The sequence below is a fragment of the Lepisosteus platostomus genome, chromosome 11, assembly GCF_059453375.1.
Source record: "Lepisosteus platostomus isolate fLepPlt1 chromosome 11, fLepPlt1.hap1, whole genome shotgun sequence".
Classification (NCBI taxonomy): domain Eukaryota; kingdom Metazoa; phylum Chordata; class Actinopteri; order Semionotiformes; family Lepisosteidae; genus Lepisosteus; species Lepisosteus platostomus.
In genome coordinates, this window is record NC_142621.1 from 1,285,908 (window position 1) to 1,308,222 (window position 22,315).

Genomic DNA, 22,315 nt, shown 5'->3' on the forward strand with positions numbered 1-22,315 from the left:
AGACTTGGGCCAAAATGTTTACTAGCAGATGTGTTTTTAAAAATCTTCCTTAACTGGTCATGGCAGCGGAAAATATCCTGCTGTTAGAGGCATCTGCAATTCACTGCTCTTCCAATCCACCTACAAAAATCCTGACCTTTAAAGAAATGATGGAGAAGCTGGTGATTTTTTTCTGTGGCACTGAAGCTCAGTCTATTTTAGGCTCGGAGGCAAACGCAGCTGCCTTTTGCTCCCTATTTCCCATCACTTTTAAGTCTTGTTCTGGCCACAGTGAACCCCTCAGCACTTCTCTCTGTGCAATCGCTCGAGTTAAGATCTGCGATTTGTGATTTGCAGATGACATGTACATTTCTTGGCTGACGGCTGTTGAGGCAGTTTGCAAACCCACATCGGTAAACTGCAAAGCCGAATGGCCTGGGCTGCAGAACTGTGCCGTGTAGTATTCCCATTGCCTTGCAAACCAGTGGCTGTTCTTCCATCATCCGGACTGACAGAGCTTGCAATTCCATATTAGCTGCCGTGTGGGGATGGTAAATTCTCTTTAAGAGAAAACGATACAATGCCTGGGATTGCAACAACCACTCTGCAGCCTCAGGAGTTATACACTTCAGTAAACAGCTCTGTTTCCTGTGGCAGCAGTTTAGAGCTGCAGTGTACCTTGTTTTTAGTTTTTTTTTTTCAATTAGTCTATTTATTATATTCCTCTGAGCTTTAGCCTCTATTCTAATTACTCCTACCTCAGACGGCAGGATGTTATAGTGCACTTCCTTCACAGTACTAATCCACAAAAAACCTTTAATGTTACTGCAACTAACCATTCTACATACTTTTCATTTTTGACCAATTATAGTACCTTCAAATGTATGATATCTGTAGATATCACTGTAGGTTCTGTTCTCTGATTTGACAGCACCTTTCACTGGTCATTCACATTTGGATATGAAGACTGAGTTGCACTTTTGTGATTGAAACCTCCCTGATCCATTGCACTTCCAAAGAGAATGTTACTGTAGAGTTGTTTTTGTCGAATTACAGTATATTTAAATGAACAACAGGTTATACAGTCATTTGCTGTCCATTGTGGTTGAGGGCAATTGTCTTCCGTGAAACCGAAGGTGAATTCAAAGTGCTATAAAGAGACTAGCTTCTTGAAGAAATGTTACGCTACTTGCCAGATGGATTTTAGGACCCTATGCGTAGCTGATCGAAAAATAAAGGCAGTGGAGAGAAGAAAAGAGAATCCAAGCGTACTTATCCGAATCGTAGATCAAAGGTCGTGGTCAGAGACAGGAGGTCTGGAGGCCGAAGGTTCAGGAGTCAGGAAAATAGCTAGGTGGTCTCAGGGACAAGAAGGTGAAACCAATACTGAGCGTTGAGGTCTCGGTGAAGAGGGTTTAAGTAATCCGGGAAGTGGAGGGTGTGGCGATTGGAGAAAGATCTAGTTGGTAGGTTAATTAGTATGGCGTCGTTTGTTGGAATTGGAAGGGGCTGGAGTCTGATTGGGAACAATGCGGAGTCGTCGCGAGAGGAAACAGAAAACCACTTTCTTGGCTTCAAATATGTTTTAAATGACCTTGAAAAACTAATGTCCATTGTATACATGTTGTGTCACCTGTGCCTGCAGTGATAAACAGATGCTAAGATAAATAGATCATAAGAAGCAACAGAACACTTTCAAAACGCAGGTTAAAAAACATGAGAAAACAGGAAAGGTTACAAACAAGAAGAGTCCTTTTAGCACATCTGGCTCATTTGCTTTTTTCAGTAGCTACTTGATCCAAAGATCTTATCCAGCTGTTTTTGCTTTCTTGGATATTGGCATCAACAACTCTGCTAGCTCCAACAGCTGAAAAAAAGTTGATCGGAACTAACTGCACAACTTACCCCTCTTTTCTCCAGGAAAGAGCATATTTACTAAAAATATTTGTCTGCTGAATTATTAATAAAAACTGTTCTGTGGCACTAAAAAAGGCTTTGACTGCTGACCCTTACTGTGAAGTTAAAAGAGGTGCTCCCATTAATTTCAGTGTAGTCATTAAAATAAGGCTCGTGTTTAAGTTGTCAGGCACTGCGTCTTTCATCAGTACTCCTAACCAGTTTTGACTGGATTTCTTTTTCAAATGATTCTGAAGTTACTGACTCCAATGCTCATTTCTGCAAAAGCTTGGGAATAATGCATGCCTCATATACTAGTTCAAAACCTGGGGATGTAAACTTCATTTAAAACCTAATTCAAGCATACAAAATTAAGTGCTCACAAAACCATAATTAAAAATAGAAGCAGTGCCATTGCTTTAAAAAGGAGGAAAAGAGGACAAAGCTGATCTTTAACAATATACAGTAAATGTGCTCATTCCGCATAAAGGGTTATTTATGGAAATGGCATTCTTTTTCACTTTTCTTAATGCAGTTATATTTTTTTCATAACCCTGTCTGAGGTCTGCCTTAAAGTGTATCTAACTTTCTCTTTGCAATCCTGTTCATTTATTTAAAAATCTATTTAGGCGTAATCATCTGCATCATCTGTCAAAAGACAGCGCATACGCAATGGTCCGTGCCGAGAACAACAGAGATCTTTTAAGTTGCACCGTACAGCTTCTCAGAAGAGTTTTTATTGTTTCTACGTGTGTGAAGAGCACAGCTCTGTCCCCACTGGGATTCAGCCCCAGCTCCTCACTCTGGCTTCAGAGCCACACAGCCTGGCTTTGCAGACGGCAGGGAATTCGGCACCACCGCCTGACCGGATTTCCTACGGCGGGAGAATTCAGCACTGCCTAGCGTCCAGGAGGTCAGCGATTCCTCCTCTGACAGGCTCAGCCAGGGAGCTCTGTTCCACGGGCACCCTTGTCTTTGAATACTTCAAAATGCTGTGATAGAAATATCTCAAACACGGTCAAATTATTAAACATTCCTCGTTTACAGACACTTGACATAAACATATACTGTATGTAAAGCTTTATGAAATAGTGAGTTTTTGGTAAGATGCAGTATTACAGCAATCTCCAAGAAAGAAACAGTACAGTTAAATCCATCGTGGAGGCCCAACCGTGAGAACAGGAATGGGCAATATCGTTTAGTCCAGAACGCTAAGAAAGAGGGCTCCTTCTACAACGATGGGCAAAAACCAACCCCCTGAACACAAAGCAGGCAGCTCATTGGGGACTTTCACTCAAGGACTTCTTCTGTACTGCGACTGGGTAGGTGACGCTCCCCTCAGAGCTCATGGCCAGGCGGTGTTGCAGGGAGGATGGGTGTTATTGAGCCGGCCTGGCGCTTCGAGCCGCAGATGGCGTGAGGAGCCCCGGCCGGGAGCGGCACAGGTCAGCCCGGCGGCCTGGGCCGAGCGAGGGCGAGCCTGCGGGGCAGCCGGGCAGCTTCCACTTCTGGGCAGAGCAGGACAGCCGCCCCTCCCGCCTGCCCCGCGGACCAGCAAGGCCTTCCTCCCGCTGTCAGAGAAGGCGAGGGGTATTGACTCCGGCGCCCCGGCCCAGCTCCCCCCCCGGAGTCTCGCCCCCCGCCCCCACCTCTCTGCCGGAGCTCGCAGCGCCTAACTGGAAATCAGCCTGTCACGCCCACAGGGCTGCCCTGCCCGAAATAAATGAAACTGCTGCAATTGTGGAAAACAGCAGAGCAAGGCGAAGCTGTGTCTTTGGCAGTTACTGTTTAATTAGCCAACTGGGCTTTTGAGGCCTTGAGAAGCAACTGCCTCCACCAGCCTTTCTAATCCCAGCTGGTGATAAACACGTCCCTCAGCTCAGCAGAGCGCCGTCCAGCCCGGAGAAGGCAGCGCATTCCTTGGGCCTGCCTGTCAGAGGAGCTAAATCTTGTTTCCTCTTCCCCCAGAAGGCTTCGGTGAAACCATTTTTAATCCCACAATCCTTATTAGATGCATGATATTATTGATTTTGCTCCCTTTCTTTTTTATGGATGGGCAGTTATCTTCCAAAGGAAAAGTTAAAGAGTTGCGGTTCAAACCTTGCAGTGAGGGGAAAGAGACACATGGGGCATGGATTCGTAACAAAATTCAGAAATACTGAATCTCATATTTGCCTTTTCCTTCTTCTATTATTATAGAGCATGCTGCATTTGTTATTGTGTTGTTGTGTTCATATGAAATCAAATTCCTGCTGCAACCCCTGTGTCTGCTCTGCATTACAAAACCAAGAAATAGTGACTTTTGGAGGCAGGAAGGCACAGAATGTAGTTCAGCAGAGAAAGTGCAGGTACTGGTCGCTGTATATGCGTTTGTTATTCCTGTGTAAAACTTGTAACATATTTAAAAAACCTTTACAGGATGCAGTGGTGGTGATGGCAGGTGGGAGAGGGTGCAGGAGGTGTGCAGGACTCAGGAGTTCAGAATGATATAGCAATCATTTCTGATCACCAGGCAACAGCACAGTATGTCTTTAGTAAAGAAAAACTAGTGTGAAGTCAAAAAAGTAACAGAGGGACTTTTAAAAAAATCAACAGACTAAGAGTTCGTTTCTGTCATCGTCGACCGTCATGTGAACTTGGAGTTCTCCTTTCGAGCTCGGCGCCTGTCCGCAGTTTAAGATAGATAACCTGTTTTCACACTCAAGGGTAAAAAGGACCTGAAAATCTTGCAAAACACCGTCTCGGGGAAATGCACAATGCCTTTACAAAACTTAAAAATAATCAAACAGCTCTGGACCACAAAGAACACAACTAACAGAGAAGGCGTGCAGCCAGAAAACATGCATGTAAGAATTGCTTATCAAACATATTAATTTAATCTTTGGGTATGGCGTAAAAGTTGGCTAAAAAATAACGTCAGAAAACCTTGGCAATTCTGTGAGATTCTCCCAGTCCTGAGTGAGACACGCATGTAGTGACAAGCAGATGCCACAGGGTCTCCAGATTATATCTGTGATGTGTCACAGCAGACCATTGATGAAAGGGGTGGAAGAGAAAAACATTATTTTCAGGTGTGAAAAGCTGTCACCTTCATCAGATACATTTTTTCTTCTTCCTTCCCCCAAGATATCCTAGCCTATTTAAACTGGGAAGGTTAAATTTACAACATTCATTATGTCTGTGTGTTTAGCTGGAAGGATTAAGTGTTTTCGCTAATACGTGATTGGAGAAGACAGAGCCTTTTCATCATTCTATTTAAAGAATGCTGGCACCATTAATCAATATTGCCATTGTTGCACATTGCTGGGAAGCTGTAACAGATGCTAATCTGTGCATTTTCCTTTTTATATTTCCAGCATTTCCAGGCTTGACAAATCTGAAGCACACGCCAACTGATTTTACTAATTTGCATAATTCTGGGCAGTGGCAGACTGTGTTATATTTATAATGACTTCTTCTGATAGTTCTAAGTTCTCCTGTCATCGGCTTCTGCTTTAACTTGGGGCTAATTACTTTTAATTACACTGTGATTTCCTTATTATGATTATTATCATATTCTCCAATATGCAGCTGTATCAGCTTCTGTAGCAAAAAACAAAAAGACGACAAAGCAAACACTGATCTATACTTCAACATAAAAGCAAGAAAGAAGCTTCTGTGGGAAGCCTTGTTTTAAGGGCATTTGTACTGTTTGAACTGTGCAAAGATCATTTATTTCTGTATGTAAACTGTACTTGCATGTAGAGTAATGCAAATACAGTGACACCTACAAAACAGCGTTTGAATCCAGTGAGCTGGGTGAGCTGTTGACAGCTCTGGCCACATCAGGGCACAAACTGTGTCCTCATGAGGATCCATCTCTCCTGTGGGTGGGAGACAGAGGACAGAGTTCTGAGAGAAAAAAACAACGCAAAGGGAAGAAGCCCTTTCAATGCCCCCTACTCTCGCACTGCCATTATCTCAAACTACAGACAGGCTATTTCAAATAAAACCCCTCTCCCTCAACAGATACAGAAATAAAATAATTTCTACATCTGCCACGAACATCAGCACTCCCTTTCTCTGTCAACACTTCTCCAAACGAACTGATGCATGACCTAGTAATTAGACAAAAGCCTTTGAGTCTTAATACTCAAAATACTTAATACTCCAAAACATGGAAACTCAAAACAAAAGGAAATCCAGACCCTGCAAAAATCATAGGTAATCTAAAAGATTTTAAAAGATTTTCGTCCTTCTTTCTATGGCTGCATTACTTACTCAAAATAGACAAATTGCTGCCTTTAAAACTTATTTTTGCTTTAAAGGGAAAACCATTTGGAACAGACGTACATGTTGAAATTTCTCGTTTCTCGTTTTCCAGAGGCTAAAACAGATTTAAGCAGGTGAGATGGCAAGACTCTCAGGAGCCCTGCGTGGTCTTGCAAAAGCATAAATAAATAAAACAGGCAGCCATCAGCTCTTGTGCCTCCGCAGCCCAGAGTCTGGAGTCCAGCGCGCTCTCCCCCTGCCAGGCTGAATTTTGCCAACAGGGCAGTATCTCTCCCAGAGAGCACCCAGGCACTTACACTGCTGCTAGCGGAGGATCCAGCTAATTTAATGGTACATTGAGTAACTGAGTGGTCCAATGTACAGTGGACTGGAAAGACAGATTACACACTGCTGGTGTCCATTATTGATGGTGTCTGGAAAGGAAACCTGCCTCTCTGTGAAAATGCAGGTACAGTCACCACACCTGGCTTTTACCTTATACCTTGTTTCCATCTGCATGTGCTTGGCTCACCGGCGTGCACATCTACAGGCAGCACTCCAGCATTTTCTAGACTCATATTTGATTCTCCCTGCAACCATAATTGAAAATACGTAACAATAAAATACTAAAGATACCCCCCCCCACCCCCGCCTCAGTGAAACAATGGCTTTGTCTGAAACAATGTTATTTTCGGAATGTGCATCAGTACAGAATCACTGTGGTAGCAAAATCCAATCTGTTGATTAATCTTCCACGGTGGACTCTTTACAGCCTGTATCATTTCCACTCCAGTGCACTGATGGTGGAAAAGCTTTTTTCATGGTTTATTTAGCAGAAAGTCATTTTGATTAGCACGATGAGTAATATTTTACAGCTGTTTGCAATTACTGCATCTGTTCTGTCAGCAGTTCCAGCTATCAGGCACTGTGTGGACACGGGCAGGAAGGGATGAGGTCTTGGGAACAAATTCTACAGGTTCCATCACGCTGTGAGAAGGAATACAGGCCTCTGCTCCCCAGAGTTCTCACAGGCTGCTTCTGATGTGTGGCATCCTCCCACACCCTGCAGGTCTGAAGGTATTTTCAATACTAAAGGGGGCACTTGCTCTTCAGTTAATAAAGGTATCAATGCAGGTCTGAAGGTGCAGACAGCCGCCGAATGTGAAAACCAGCTCGGGCTATTTTCACTTCCGCATATTTGGAGAAAAAAATTGCCTCTGTGTATTGCAAGCCATAAGATATCTGGACACATTGTGCACAGCAGAGGAAGCTGCAGAAGTTGCTCTGTTATTTTTGATCATGCAGCATATTGCTAATCTCAGTGCTTCATTTTTTAGATGTTGTATGTTCATATGTACTGTAAGTGTGGGAACCTGGTCATCAGAAACATTGGCAGAAGGCAGGCTCCTGGGTGTCTGTTTCTTGTGCCAATACAAGGAAGGATACATGTGCCATGAGATGGCAGTCACGTGGAGCTGATTCTCAGAAAGCTTTTAATCTTCTGAAAAAGTATGATCTCAGTCAAATTAGGCTGTGGCTTTGAGTGGCACTAAAGTCTAAAGTCCCATCCACTCCTCTAGGGTTTTCACATGCACCTAGCACTTAGATTTTCCTTAAACTTTTTCTCCAGTTTCTGAAGGTGAAATTCAATGTTGTAATGCAAACCTGCCAGAACTGTACCAAAAGGCCCACACAGTGCGTTTGTGAACCCACACAGTGTGGTGAACCCTCCTGTTTGCATAAGAGGCACCCACTGGTGTTTTTTAGTTATCCCGGTACCAGTGGTTTACTACAGATCTAACAAGGAAGCACCTGGCCGAAGCTGGCTCTGCCAGTGCCCTCTGCCCCTGTAGTCCCAGGCTCGGGGAGCAGGCAGGGTGACAAGTGATCCTGCGTCTTGCCTCTTACTGTGCCTTTTCTCTGGAACTGGTGAAAAGAACAATCTGAATCTAGGATGACAACTCTTTGCTCACCACATGCTTGTCAACTCTCCGTAATGTCACATGGCAGGAGGATGTGAAATCATGACATTAATCTTTGTTGCTATGCACTAGACACAGCAACAAAACACAACAGAACCATCACATTTCTTTGTGTAGAAAGGAAAAGACTGTAGCTTTAATGTCAGTGACAATTTTTTAAATATATTAATGAATAGATAGTATTCTGTTTTTCTTATTTTTAAAATAAATTTTATTTTTTTTGGCACTTGGCTATACAGTTTATATCCCTCCATATGTGCATCACAATTTTTTTTCATGTGTTCAAAAACATTGTCCTCTTCTTTGAGTACAGTGGAGATATTTGAAAAAAAGAAATTAATTGAAATATGCTGTAATATATCAAAAAGCAGCACATAATAACTCCTTGTATTTGATTTTTGATACTGATTGTTTATGAAGCAAATTAAGAGGTAAAATGCAGAGGAGTGCTGCCTTTATTAAGAGCACTTGATGAAGCCCCATTCTGTCAAGAGAGAGGAAACAGCCAGCATGATGGGTGTCCTGTGCAAAGCTAACCTACACATCCCTGATTCAACAATTCTACTTCTGTTCTTTTGTAAAATAATTTCTGTTATACCGTGTTGAACACGTTTCAGGCTTTAGTTGTTGCTCTGAGACACTGGAGGGGGTGGGGGGTGGGTAATTTTAGTTTTCAACAACAAAAAAAGAAACATTTGCTTTAATTCTCCAGTGACCCATTCAAAGTAAAAGCCACGTCCTTTCAACTGTAAAAATCTGTAAAAACATTTGCAAGAGATCAAAGCGTCAATGAATGACAGATTTTGAAAAGACGTTGCATGTATGTGGCAGTTCTACAGCGGCATACCTTTATAATGTATTATCAAAACTTTTAAAAATGTCTTTTGCCACTGTCGCTCTTCAGGCAAGGACTCAAATTCCTTTTTTTAATTTCCAATATTTGTCATTCCAATGATCAATTAATGTGCTTCTCACCACCGGAAAGCTGCCATTTAAGAGGCATCAGCCTGTCCTGCATTGATTCCTTTCCAGTAAAAATATCAATAAAATTATATGGATCCGTTCCTTAAAGTAACTTACTCATCGATCGCGACAGTTGCTCAGGAGTGAGCCGGTGGGTTTTCACAATGTGCCACAACAATTTGAAACACTGGTTAGTGCACAGCCAGAAATGTTAAGACAGGCAATTCATGGCCGGTACATCACCTGTCATGTGCAGACAACAGCTTTTCAAAACACATAATCTCTGACCCATTGTCACCTTGATCTCTGGCAGACACCTTTCTCCAAATGCAAGACTTAACACATTTTTGGCGCTTTCAGATTTCCACTAGGGACTCAGTTGTAGGAAAGTAATTTATAGCTGATATTTAGGAAGAGAAATTGAAGAATGCAGCCAAATAAACGTCTGGAAGAGCTCAGTCTGACAGTTTTAAAGAAACCTGGAGGAGAACCCATCTGCAGCATACACCGCCCACTGAATCACAGTTGTATATTCAGCATCAGAGCAAATTAAGCTTCAATTTGCTAAGCCTGATTAAAAGTCATTTTATTGTCTGGTGGCTATGCTGAAGAAGAAATTGGAATGACTTTTCTACATTTACAGTGTAATAAAACATTTATGTCACATGAAAACAACTGCAGAATTGTGTCTCGTATTTGTTTTTATAGCAATTTACATTTTGAATATTTATAAGACTATGAAAGCATTGTATTGTAACCAAGAGTCCTTCCCTGAAATAGGCATTTCGCAGGGCTGCACCACTGAACTCTGGGATACATCCTCTGTAGATCTGTTGCAGGTGCCAAGCACATTTGAATAACTGCTTTATCCACACAAACCCTTTAAGCAGCATTTAAGAAAGCATTAGACGTTTTAATTAAAATATATAACTTTTAGCAAAAATAGTCATCAATGCCTATTCAGGTTCTCAGCGGTTCCACTCCATACTTCTACATGTTTAGAGTATATTAAGGTTTGAATGTTCACATTGTGTATTGAACCATTAGAGATGTTCAGCTCTGAAAATGATCATTTTCATTACTAAATCCCAGTCACTTCCAGATTAAAAACACGTTATTTCTAACATGTTAAAATTCTCTTAAAAAAATCCAGGCTGTGGCTGTAGCTTCAAACAGTTTTCTTTGCAAGTAAAAAAGACAAGCACGTCTCATTTAGCATTCCCTCAACCTCCAACCACAGGTCACTCTTCTGAAGCAGACTGTGCACCACTGTCCCTGTTACATCACTCATTATATGATAATACATGATGGAATAAAGTAGACAGATGCCCACTGGCATTCTGGCTACAAAGGGCCAAGTCAATTTGGGTCTGAAATCAACTGAAGTGCTAATGTGTTCCACAGAGAAAGTTACCAGCCCGAGTGTTCAGCCTCATGAAAGGTATTGCATTTACACAAAGATCACCTGTACGCCCTCCTTCTGAGTGTGGTATGATGGCACAGCACTTGCTGTTAAAGAGACTCTGTTCCAGACAGGCTGAGACTGCAAACAGCACAGAATTGCTTGTTGCAGGAAAGTTGCTCGTTGTTCTTTTTCTTCACAGTTGTGGCGATCGGGTCAGGACATCATGACTTGTCAATTGAAATGAATGTTTCTGTAATTACCTATACAACTAACCAAGATGACTAACATGTATAGTTAATTGGTGGGTCTGTCAGACTCTTTACTGGCTGGGGTTTGGGTTAAAATACCAGATGAGCTCAGTATCTTCATTTATTCAAAAACAGAACCAAGCCTCAAAGGATGCACCCACTGGTGAATTCAGCTCAGTGGATCTTCTTCACAGACATTCTTGATTCGTTTATTTAAACCCCACAGCAGTGTCTGTCATTCTTGTGCCTCTGTCACTCAGAGGAAGGGAGAGTTTGCAGAACTTTAATTGGGTGTTACTGTACCTTAATATTGATTAGTGGGGCAGGCAACAGCAATTCACGAGCTGAAGAAAATCTAACTAGCAGCTGTCATCGGAACAGAGAGACAGTGATAACAGAGCACAGCAGAGACATGTTTGGCATGAATTTTCCAGTATTATCAAAAACAGATCATTTTGAAGACAGATTTGCACAGAGGAAATATTTTTTTTAATGCTAAAGGAAAGCAAACTCTTCATTGCGGAACCTATCCTAGAAATTATGAATGGGAGGTCAGTCTTCAGCTTCCCTTGTGAGTTTAGGAGCTGAATTAGTGCCTAAACTCACCCACACCAAATGTCAAATCAGAATTGAGATGAAGTGAAAATAATAACCGGAGACAATTCACTAGATGATGGTTTAATCCAAGCTGTAAGGCCTTTAGAAAAGTTCATAGTATAGAAGCAAACACACAGCACAGTGCCATTAGCCTGTGTTAGCATGAAAAAACTGAGAGGCAATCTTGAGCCATTACTTCCAGTAGGTGATAAACACTGCAAGCTGTTCAAACAGTTGAACCCCCACAATACATTCAAACTCAAGACCAGTGCAGCACAGATTCGCTCATTCCAATTCCTTGTCTTTGATTCTTTTTGTCTTTTTCGTTTTCTAATTAATCTCAAAACAATCAAATGTACTGTTTACCCTTTTACTTAAAAAAAAAATCCTGGTTGCCGATTTAAAAAAGTATTTCTTCTAATGCGTTACCTTTCAGTCAGACAGCATGCAATTATGGTAGGCTGGCTACAGAGGATGGGTTTAGTGTATTTTCTATAATAAACCCAGTTAATCAGCTGGAAGATCAAAGGGTGACACTGCAGAAGTATTTTAAATATTTAAAATTTCACTATTCAAATGTTATATTAGATCAAAGCATTTATCTGTAATTTTATAAGTCATTTTACTGGAAAACATAAGGCACACACAAAGATATTCACAAATTAAATTAAACACAGTATTAAATTTGGCAGATTTTTGTAAATCTACAATATTCTCTCTTCATGAATGAATATATTACTTTTCATCCTATGTTGCTCAGAAGTGAAAAAAGGAAGAATAATTAATGTTTTCACTATTTTTAAAACCTGTCAAGCATTAGGTTCTACAGCGCTTAGGTTTCAGTGGGTAAGAAATGTACAAATATCCGTTCCGCTTGTAGCACTCACAGGTGTACACTGGTAAGTTGTTTATCCGCAGTGTTGATTGTATGTCTCTCCTTTGTAAGGAGCATCGATCTGGCAGATTGTATCCTGTAGCACTGATCATGAAAACAGCTTGATCCCTTTAAATGACATGAAGCATTGGAGAGGGAATAGTACTCTACCTAGACAAGCAATAGGAACAGCGTGTACAGCATTTTCTCTTTCACGGCTGCAAAGAAGGGAGGATTTGTTTTAAAATTGTTTTCACAGTGTAAAATTTTATTGACCTTCTCAAAAGGAAAATCCAGCTATAATTCTACTAAAAACCTTTCTCATAAATCTCTTCCTTTTAGTAGTCACAACTGCAGATACTCTGTATGCATTATTTCACACAAGCTGAGCAATCTACCAAGTCCAAATCTGTTCAACTCCCAGAGTTTATGATGGTTGCAGTTATTATTCACTGTCTCAAAAAGCTCCTCCCGTGGCAGTTCATATTATCTGAAAGGGACTACAGCAGGGGTTATGTGTGTTATGGGAAGTATCTTCTTTCTGTGGGAAAGGAGGTTGTGTTCAATTTAACTCTTTGCCACTAGGAGGTGCTGGAGTCTGCCTTCTCCTGGCTCCGCCCCTTGGCTTTCCCCACCCACCTGCCCATATAAGGTTTTAAGGACCTTGCATGCATAACAAATACTAAGTAGGTCCCATAAAATTACAATATTAAAAACTAATGACAATTGACACAGAGAAAATGAAGAACAAACCAGAATGTTCTTATATTGAAAAAGCTTAATGTTATTAAATAGAAGACCGTAAAATACAGTGATGTAATGTTTGTGTATTTCATGGATCTGTATTAGAAGCACTGCTCTGCTTAATTTATACCAATGATACAGTCACACCAGTCATGTCTGCAGATGATTACCAAACTAGAAAGATTAACAAACAATGTGGTCACAGTGTAAGACATGAGAAAATCTTTAACCATATCCAGGACCATCATTTAAATTTTTTCACCTTCCAGGTAACATTACAAAGCAATATCAAATGATAAAGCAAATGATAAAACTTAAATTATCAATAATTAAAAAATACATTGATATAGCACCTCGCATTCCAAATAATCCCAAAGTACCTAACATACAGCAGGTGAGGATGTCACCTAGACACTGCAGCAGCCCCACTGCACTGCCACTGATCTTCAACAACTGAATCCAGGGTTAACTCCAGGATAATTGCAACACCCAGGCCCAAAGCCAAATTTAGCCCGAAGCCGGGCTCAACAGCCCTAAAGTGCACTTTAAGCATCTCCAGGGCAGGACGCAGCGCAGGATCTCTATGGTGCAGTGTCCTCACTCACCACACCGTGCTTTATTCTGGAAATTCTGGTCCAGAGGGAAGAGTGCCCCCTGCTGGTCCACCAGCACTGCTCACAGCCACTGCTTGGATTTCTGTGGAGTCTCCCATCCCAGGACTGAGCAGATCTGACCAGACCAGCCCGCCAGGTGGCAATCTTCAAGACGTCGCTGAGACGTTTGTGAGCCTACACACAGCGAGTACGTAGTCTAGAGTCAAGGTAAGCCTGACCTGGGGACACTGAGTGGCTCGGCTGGCACAGGTTCGAGCCTGGGCCGTGTCATGACCGAGACCACCCAGGGCAGGGAGGGATCAGTCGGCTGGAAAATACACGAGTCACGAAAAACCACACCCACGGGGTTTTCCACACCGGGAAGCAGCTGGAAAGAAGGCACGAAGCACAAAAGAAGCAAACTAAGCCGCTCTAATGAGTCGTGCAATTCTTGGCGGTTCTTTCTGACCCGGGTGCGCAAGTGGAAAGGTAGTGCATTCGGGACGAAGGTCATGCCTCGGCTCTGACCCTTGACCCCTTGGCCGCCCCTAACCCCTGACCCCTGACCCCTGGGGATGCCCGGGCAAGATGATGAGCGAGAAGAACAAGACTCTCTGTTCTCAGCTGACTGTGCACGGGCCGAAGAAGCCTTGCCTTTTAAAGGAACACGTTCAGTAACAACTCAGGAAAACCCAGAGCTGCAAACCCCGTTCCTACTGCGACACATGTGTTGCACTTTCTTCATCAGCATCATCGTACTAGTTTTCTCTGGAATTTTAATTCCTTTTGTTGCACTGACTTTGTAATCATGTCTGTTGCATCTACGTTAACACAAACGTCGCCCTGATTAAGGGCGTCAGTGAAGCAAACAAGGAATAATAACACAGGACGGGAGCAGGCAGGCGTGGCATGAGGTTGGCACACAGTCTGATGAAGTAAGAATGCACTGCAGGGAGGCTGGATATTTACTCTTCCCAGACAAAGACTTTTATGAGCTACTCAACAACGTGGCCAGTTCCTACAAACTCAGCACTGAGGGTCATCGGAATATGTTCTGCATAATCATGTTAAACTTTAAACACGTTCACATGGTGTTTGGCTACTATCTAATTTCATTGCTGATGAGATGACCTGCCACAGGGCTCGTCTGCTTCTATTCTAGTGTTCGTACTGGGGTCTTTTTTCTTTTTTACTTTAGAATAAGGGCCTCAGGGTTCATCAAATGCCTCCATAACTGAAAAAATGACTTAAAACACAGCATGGCTTACATTTTTATTAAGACATATTTGAACACTTTAAAGGAGATGAGGGCATGACATGTAATAATTGGTTCCAATCTAATTCGTAATCTTATCCAATTAGGCAATGACACCAAGCTTGTAGCCAACTAATTGGAATTTTCAGGCTCTGCTAAGCTATGCAACATCTCATCGCATGATAGAAACTGTTGAACTATTCTAGTTTTAACAGTAAATGGGAATTCAGACATGCCTTAAAACCATCGTTCTGCTGCATATCTCAGTGGGTCTTTTAAAACCAAGTACCCTTATTCTCCAGAAAAGATGCCTGTACAGTGTGTCTTTGAGATCAGTTACATTCACAAAAACTAATTTAAATGAATCACGTTTTTAAATCCTGAGACAGGTTTAACCAAAAAACGATTGTCCTTCATTGCCCTCTACCATAACTGCTCAATGACTGTAAATACAGTACTAATAAACCGATTTTAAAAGGCCCATTTTTCAGCAGACAAAGAAAAGAATCAATCAGTGAGAATGTTACTTTCATTTGACTGCTGAGAAAGTTGTGATATACCTGTAATATGGTTTTCCTTACAGTGCAGTTCTGGATGACATTCCCAAACATTTTAATACCATTTTAACAGAGTGAAACCAATGTGATAACCAGCCCCTACTGCAGATTCACTGCATGTTAATACCAAAATCTAAACCTGAAAACAGCCTCATAACGGTAGATTCTGAAGGTAGTTTGCTATGTTTTTAAAATGTTAGAATGGTATTAATAACTGGCTTGCTATCCATTTAAAAAAAAATTTTGCAACTCCCAAACTTTGATTTTGGCCTTTGATTTTGTGCACCCAGTTGGTGCATGTTCTGCATTAACTAGCCTGTGCTTTTTGTGCTGAGCTCTGTCCTGCTCATCATGTCAGGTATCAGGCAGAATGCATTTCTGAGAGAGCAAATGGCACGTACTGTATCACAGAGAAATTAATAAGCAACCATATTTATTTACTCTTTGTTACCACCATCTTGGTGCTACTTGATTTCAGTTTGTGAAATTACCCCAACAGACAAGGAAATGTTACTCCCCTGGGAGTTCTGTAATTGAAACAGATGGGGGTGTGCATGGCTGACACTGAACTATTTCTCTGTCATGGAACTGTGGTGACAAGATGAAGTTCCAGCCCTCAGAAACAGCATCTGTTTACAGTTTTAGTTGGAGCAGAAAATAGGTCCCAACCTGTGACTGTGGGACTTTGCATCAGAACATTTGCTTCACTGTGAATTTTCGATTTTCTGTGGAAGCTGCTTTTAAGTTGGAATTTGTGAGAAAAGGCACTCAGTGCAATAGAATGAAACTCTCTGAGCTTTTCTAAAGGACAGCAAAATAAAATAAATTTTAATCAAACAAACTGGCTGTGAAGTCCCTCTGTTCTTTCTGTCAGATGTTTCACGAGTCTGGTTACACACATTACACAAATGTTCGATCTAGCACTTTCAAATTACTGCTGCTGTGACTCCCCACTTGTCTGTAAATAATTCCAATTTCGTTTTCGGTGATTATTGCTGTATTCCATTGCTGGAATAATATTCAAGTTCAAAAACAAAAGAAACCTACCCTTTAAAGATTCTGATAAAGACAGATTGAAGTTCAGGTAAGCAAGTTAAAACACAAACTGTGGCTAACTGCTAAAACCCTGGAGAGATAAAATAATGATTTGTCAGTGTGAACTCTCCAGTGGGGAGCTTAATCAATGAGCTGGTCTAGGCCGATAATTACTCCTCCTTTTGCCAGTCTAAGAAGAAATCAATAAAGTCAAGTATACAATGCAAGAGCTAACGCAACATCATATTGCAGAAGGCAAGTGCTTTTATATAAGGCACGCCATCTCTTTTTATAAAAACAATCGCTGACATCTGAGTTCACTTCAGTTTCCTCTGCGCCGAGCAGGAAGTGAAAGCTGGACCAGTACGCGGTTTGCGCCACGTTCGGCCGATTCATACAAGCAGACACTTTTCTGCGCCTTTCACCTTGAGGCTGATTAAGGGAAAGCACTTGTGTAGAAGAAAAGGAAATTATCTCAAATGTTTTGATTTTGTGGAAAGTCAATGGCGTGGTCAAGAGAAACATTCTAACGGAAAAATTATATTAATGAAGCGGCTCTGCAGACAATCCCAGTGTCTGCTGTCCTAGCAGGGGGAGTCACTGCCTCTCCAATGTGCACCCAGTTGTGTTGTAAACAGAATCTCTGAAACCCCAACTCCTGGGCTTCAGCGGTTAAGCCACCCAGAGACTCACAAGAAGCTCTAATAACTGCAGAACAGCTACACCTTAGCACTAAGGTAAAAAAGATTTAAGTGTGACATGTTTTTAATCCCAGTAGATTCTTAAGGAAGATGCTAATCTATTTGTGCTGCATCTCCAGGCAACCTTTGGCCCTGACCTAAATCTTACTTCAGCCATAATAGTTCTGTTTCTTGTAGCAGCAAGAGCGACCCAGTTAGCACTGACAGATGTGCGCATGAGAGTGGGTGTTTAAAAATGTCGAATTGTTTGCTTGTACTTGGCTTGGCTGCTCGTCCAGCACTGAGAACCAACATTTAAAGAACCGAGCATCTGTGAAATGTGATTTTACAGTCTTGGCTGGAATGGATCAAACTGACACAATAAATTAGAGGAAATTAAAATCCGAATATCAAGCCAATGCAGCTAGAAGCCAGGAACAGCGACGCTCTTCAAGGCACTGATGTGCTCTGGAAATTTAATGCTGACCTGACTTTTGTCACAGTCAGTTGAACTCTAAAGTGCGGCCACATTAGGCATGCTATTTGACTTAATAAAAGCTAATAAAATGGGTGAAGAAGTAAATGAAAAGGGCACTACTGGGCCATTTATATCACTTCTTATTCGGTTCACTACAACAGTATAAACACATGGCTGGGTGACTACATTTTGACCTGGCTAGTTGCTGCTGTTGTTCATTTCCAAAGTTACAAGCCTGAGACTTATTTTGCCTGCATAGAATATAAAGAACGCATCACACAGACAGAGAACTAAAAAGGGCTGCCTTTCATCTGACAAATGGTACCACTTTCCTTCTGTCTCTCCAGCTTCTTTGTGGCTCTCACTCAGGATCCAGGGAAAGACAAAAATCTGGGGCTTACTTAGGCTGTGCTCCTACAAATCGCACCCTTTCTTTCTCAGCCCCAGACAACCACATTACAGGGCTGAACCTTCTTTCATCTTCACTTCTGTGATTGTCGGGTGACGTCACCGCTGTGTGGACAGGCTCCCTGACACAAACAGAGAGAGACACTTGTGCTATAAACAAGTGGAGGAGCACTGATTCCTTATATAATACCTTTAAAGACTCATTCTTTTGCTTCTGCTCTTATTCTTTCTCAACTTACACTCTCGCTATTAAAAGTGGAAGACTTCAAAGGGTCAGAAACAGGTTCTTCACATGCTGTAGCTGATCATATTTCATGCAAAACAGTTCTCGGAACGACGGGAATTCATTATGGCAGCAAAGGGGATGCCGCACTTCAGAAAGAAAAGACGTTTGTTTCTTGTGCATATACACTTTTAAATACACTGGAAGCATAGGAGCTGAAAGGGAAAAGGAAGTTTTCATGCTGTACATATGATGATTCATCATAAAGCGTGTGAGTTTCTCTTCCCCTCTACCATCTTTGAATATTCTCTGATCCCCAGACACATGATGCTGACGAAATGTTTGGACCTGAAGTGAAAAATGACTCAAATATGTACAGCAAGGAGATACATTTTCAAACGCTATTACTTTATTTATTTATTTATCACTACTGTTGTTATTACTAGCAACATGCAAGTTCCACATTTATAATGTCAGGTATTACCTGGGTTAAGTGCTTCTTATTCCATGTGTACCCTACGAACAAATTCTACGTGCCTGAGCACATAGTCCAATCCAAATTGTAGGTAAAGCATAAGATTAAGGTAAAGTTAATCCAAATAAATCAATTTTAGGTCATAGGCAATTTAGATTAAAAGCAGATTTCAAGGATCTTTGCCTTTCCTAGTGTCTGACACCTCAAATTTGGACTTAATCAGGGCAGCAAGTCATTGCAACTTTCATCACATGTTCCTTGTCAAATAAAGAGGTTCTCATGTGGAAAGACTAAGCACATTAAAAACACAGAGCTGGAGTTTGGTATTAGCAGAAAATACTACTGTACTGTGGTTGTGAAAGTACAGTCTGTATTGAAGGCAATTTTAAAAACTCTTTTGCACAAAAGGCTTTATGGATATTATAATAGCAGGGAATAAGTGGAACTTTTTGCATTGTAAATTGAACAATACAAGATTTTACTTTTCAATAAATTTACACAGAAATCACAGAATCGATTTTTCGAATGTTTTGCAATTTTCCCTTTTTTTGAAAGCACAAGAAACTCAAACACAACTGGAAAATCAGAATCCTATATTTGGTGATATTTCTACTTTGACCTAATAAGAAAAAAAAATCTAACTGATTACATACAGAGTATTGATCATGGTGTAGTGGATAAGAAAGTGGCCGCTGTAATTCAGTTGATTAGTTGATCAAAATAAATTGCTGCTATATTCTATAATAACATTTCACGAACAATTTCCACCCATCCCATCACAACAAAAAGCCCCATGTCTTTGCAGTTGACAGTGTGTGAAATCCTGGGAGGGAGGTTTTTAACCCTTATGTTTCCCAGGAGAGAAAGGTCAAGATTCGGGTCAAGATTCGGGTGGCACCCTGGGTCCAGTCCAGTCCAGTGACCGCTGGTGAACTGTGAACTGTCGCCCTCTGCCTGCAGGGAGGCCAGTGGCTGAGGTCACGGTGATTTCCAGCCAGTGCACCTGCCCTCTGTCCTGTCCCTTAAGCCCTTACACAGGCAGGTCAATACCAGCAGAGTCATAGGAAGCTGTTGAGAGAGGCGGGCAAAGAAAAAATGCATTCAAAAGAATTTTTTTACCAATTAATATAGAAGCTTCCTGTAATTCTGGCTTTTATTGCACAATGTTTAGCCACAGTTAAGAGTGATATTTAATTTTTTTATTTTACCAAGTTGTGTTCATCTGCTGAACAGCCAGTCCTGCACATTGTGCTGTTCCTGTCAGCAGGAGACATGCTCAGCTCAGCTCTGGTGCAGCAGCCACTGGACTACGTGTCCTAACTACACTTCCTTGTGACTCTGCAAAGCTGCGCAATACCAACTGTTCCTCTGCATGAAGGTGCGATCCATGTACATTATTATTTTAAACAATCCAACACGAAAAATGCTGATCCTACCACTTGTTCATGGCAGAGCAGCTTTATTCTTTTTTCTGTTGCTTTCTGCAGCACAGTGTGCAATACAGCACATGCGAAGAGGCTGATTCTTGTGGATTATAAAACTAAAGACAAAGAAATGCAGCCTTTGAAAGGACGTTTGCCATAGGACGAGGCTTTTGGCTCCAGCTGGCCTCACTGACAGAGCGCGCTCACCTCTCCTGGCTCGAACCCGAGACAGGGGCCTGTCACACTTGTACAGAGGGTGGCAGCAGACACACTGCTCCATGTAGCCTGTGTTATACCTCTGCTTGTCCCACGCTGAGTCCCCCTGTCTGAGGCTACAGAGGCCAAAATAATTTGTATCTGCTCAATAAAACATTAAAGTCTGTCGTGCCACGTCCTTCTTCTCCCTTCACCACTGTAACTCTCTCAGAGGTCTTGTTAACGTTTCAGAGCTGCACATGAGACAGACCAGCCAGATTATGCGTTTGGAGGAGATACCCACAGGGTACCTGCGGCATTTCCACCCTGCTGCTCCCAGAGCGACAGCACCTCTTCTCTGATAAAAAAGGGAATGGTTTGTGGGGGGGGTTGACTGCACAAAGTGTACCCTGCAGAAATAAAAAAAGAGGGATCATTTTAAAAAAAACAGGCCTTTGAAGTTTGCAAGATATGAAAGCAAAAAGAGGTTAAATGGTTAAATACAGCAGTGTTTCTAGCAGTCACAGCTGTCTTCAGTGAAAAAACTCGTCTTCAGTTATGTCTTGGGTGCTCAATTATTCGAACCCACGGTCCATGCATCTGTAGCCCGTGCGATGCATGCCTAGTGTTTTTGCATATTTCAGCAAAATATTAACTTCAATTTTAAATGATATGCTGAAAATCCTATCAAACTTTAGACTGTATACAGTTGTCACTGTTAAAACACATCTCCAAACATTTAGGTCTCCTAGATGCAGTGTAATCGTGCTGTGCTGTGTGTGATAGGCATTCAAAAACAGCACCTGTGCGTGATTGTGCTTGGGAAAGAAACCGTGCCACCCTTCTCGTCTGCATCGAGACCTGGGGATCCGGGGAATTGATTCATTCAGTGAAAATTAATTTCACATTCATACATCCCTGAATGGAAGCTCATCGAATTAATTATATATCTATTTATCAATGCTGAAGCATTGTAATGTGAATATGAAATTTGAGATCCCTTTCACTCATCTGCATTGTGAGTAAATTCAAAAAGTGATATAAATTGTGTCAAAGTACATTTTTTAAGGAACAATCTAAGCAATTCTTTGTAACCTCAGATTAAGCAATTTTATACAATGAGTTTAAAAAGTCTTACAGTGGGATGGAAACTTTTTAAACAACTTATTCTGTCACAGAAACAACCCTTATTTTGCTATGGTGTGCTTACTGATTCACGCGTAAGTGTCTTGAGGAGTCAATTTAAGATGCACAGACTAACGAACTGCAAAAAAAGGCTTTTTCTGCATTAAACGCCTCTCTGGAATTGTCAATATTTTTAAAAAGTGTAATGATTTCTTATCAGTGCTTGAATGAACCGTAAAACTACCTTTTGAGATATTGACATTTACACAGCTATGAGCACAAGAATTTTCCCTTCCATATAAAAGCTGACGGTTTGCTATTTTAAACTGCTTTTCTTAAAACTGTTGTAGGTGCTGAATTATAAAAACTAATCAACTGTGTATTTGACTCAGACATACACGTTCCGGTCAATAAATAATTCAGTTTCTGTAGGCATATGCTAAATGCACAATCACAGCAGGTTTTCAAGTTCTATATTATATTTGCAAAGTGATGAAGAGCCTTTTGTAAAGAGTAGGACATCACACTTCCCTCTTTCATAAAGGTTTTGTATGATTCTGAACTCTCTACCCCCTCTGAAGCTTGAATTATGTTTGACTGGTTAAAAATAAAATAAAAATTATTTTAGTGGTTGACTAAAATAATTTCACAATCATCGAGGTCTCGCATTCAAAGGAATGAAACAATTATTCGTAGACACCTGCCTTTGTTTCTTCTTTCAGTGAGAATAGACAATGATGTTTTGTTTCACCTCAGCCTAAGCCAGGCTTAAAATAAAACATTTAGAATACATTTCTCAGAAAAAATTAGACAGAACTTTTACCTTCCCTCAGGGATAAGTGTATTTGTCACAAGACAGTAAAATGACATTTAGGATTAATGCACACGAAAAAGGATTAGAAAAACCTGGACTGAACTAACCAACGTA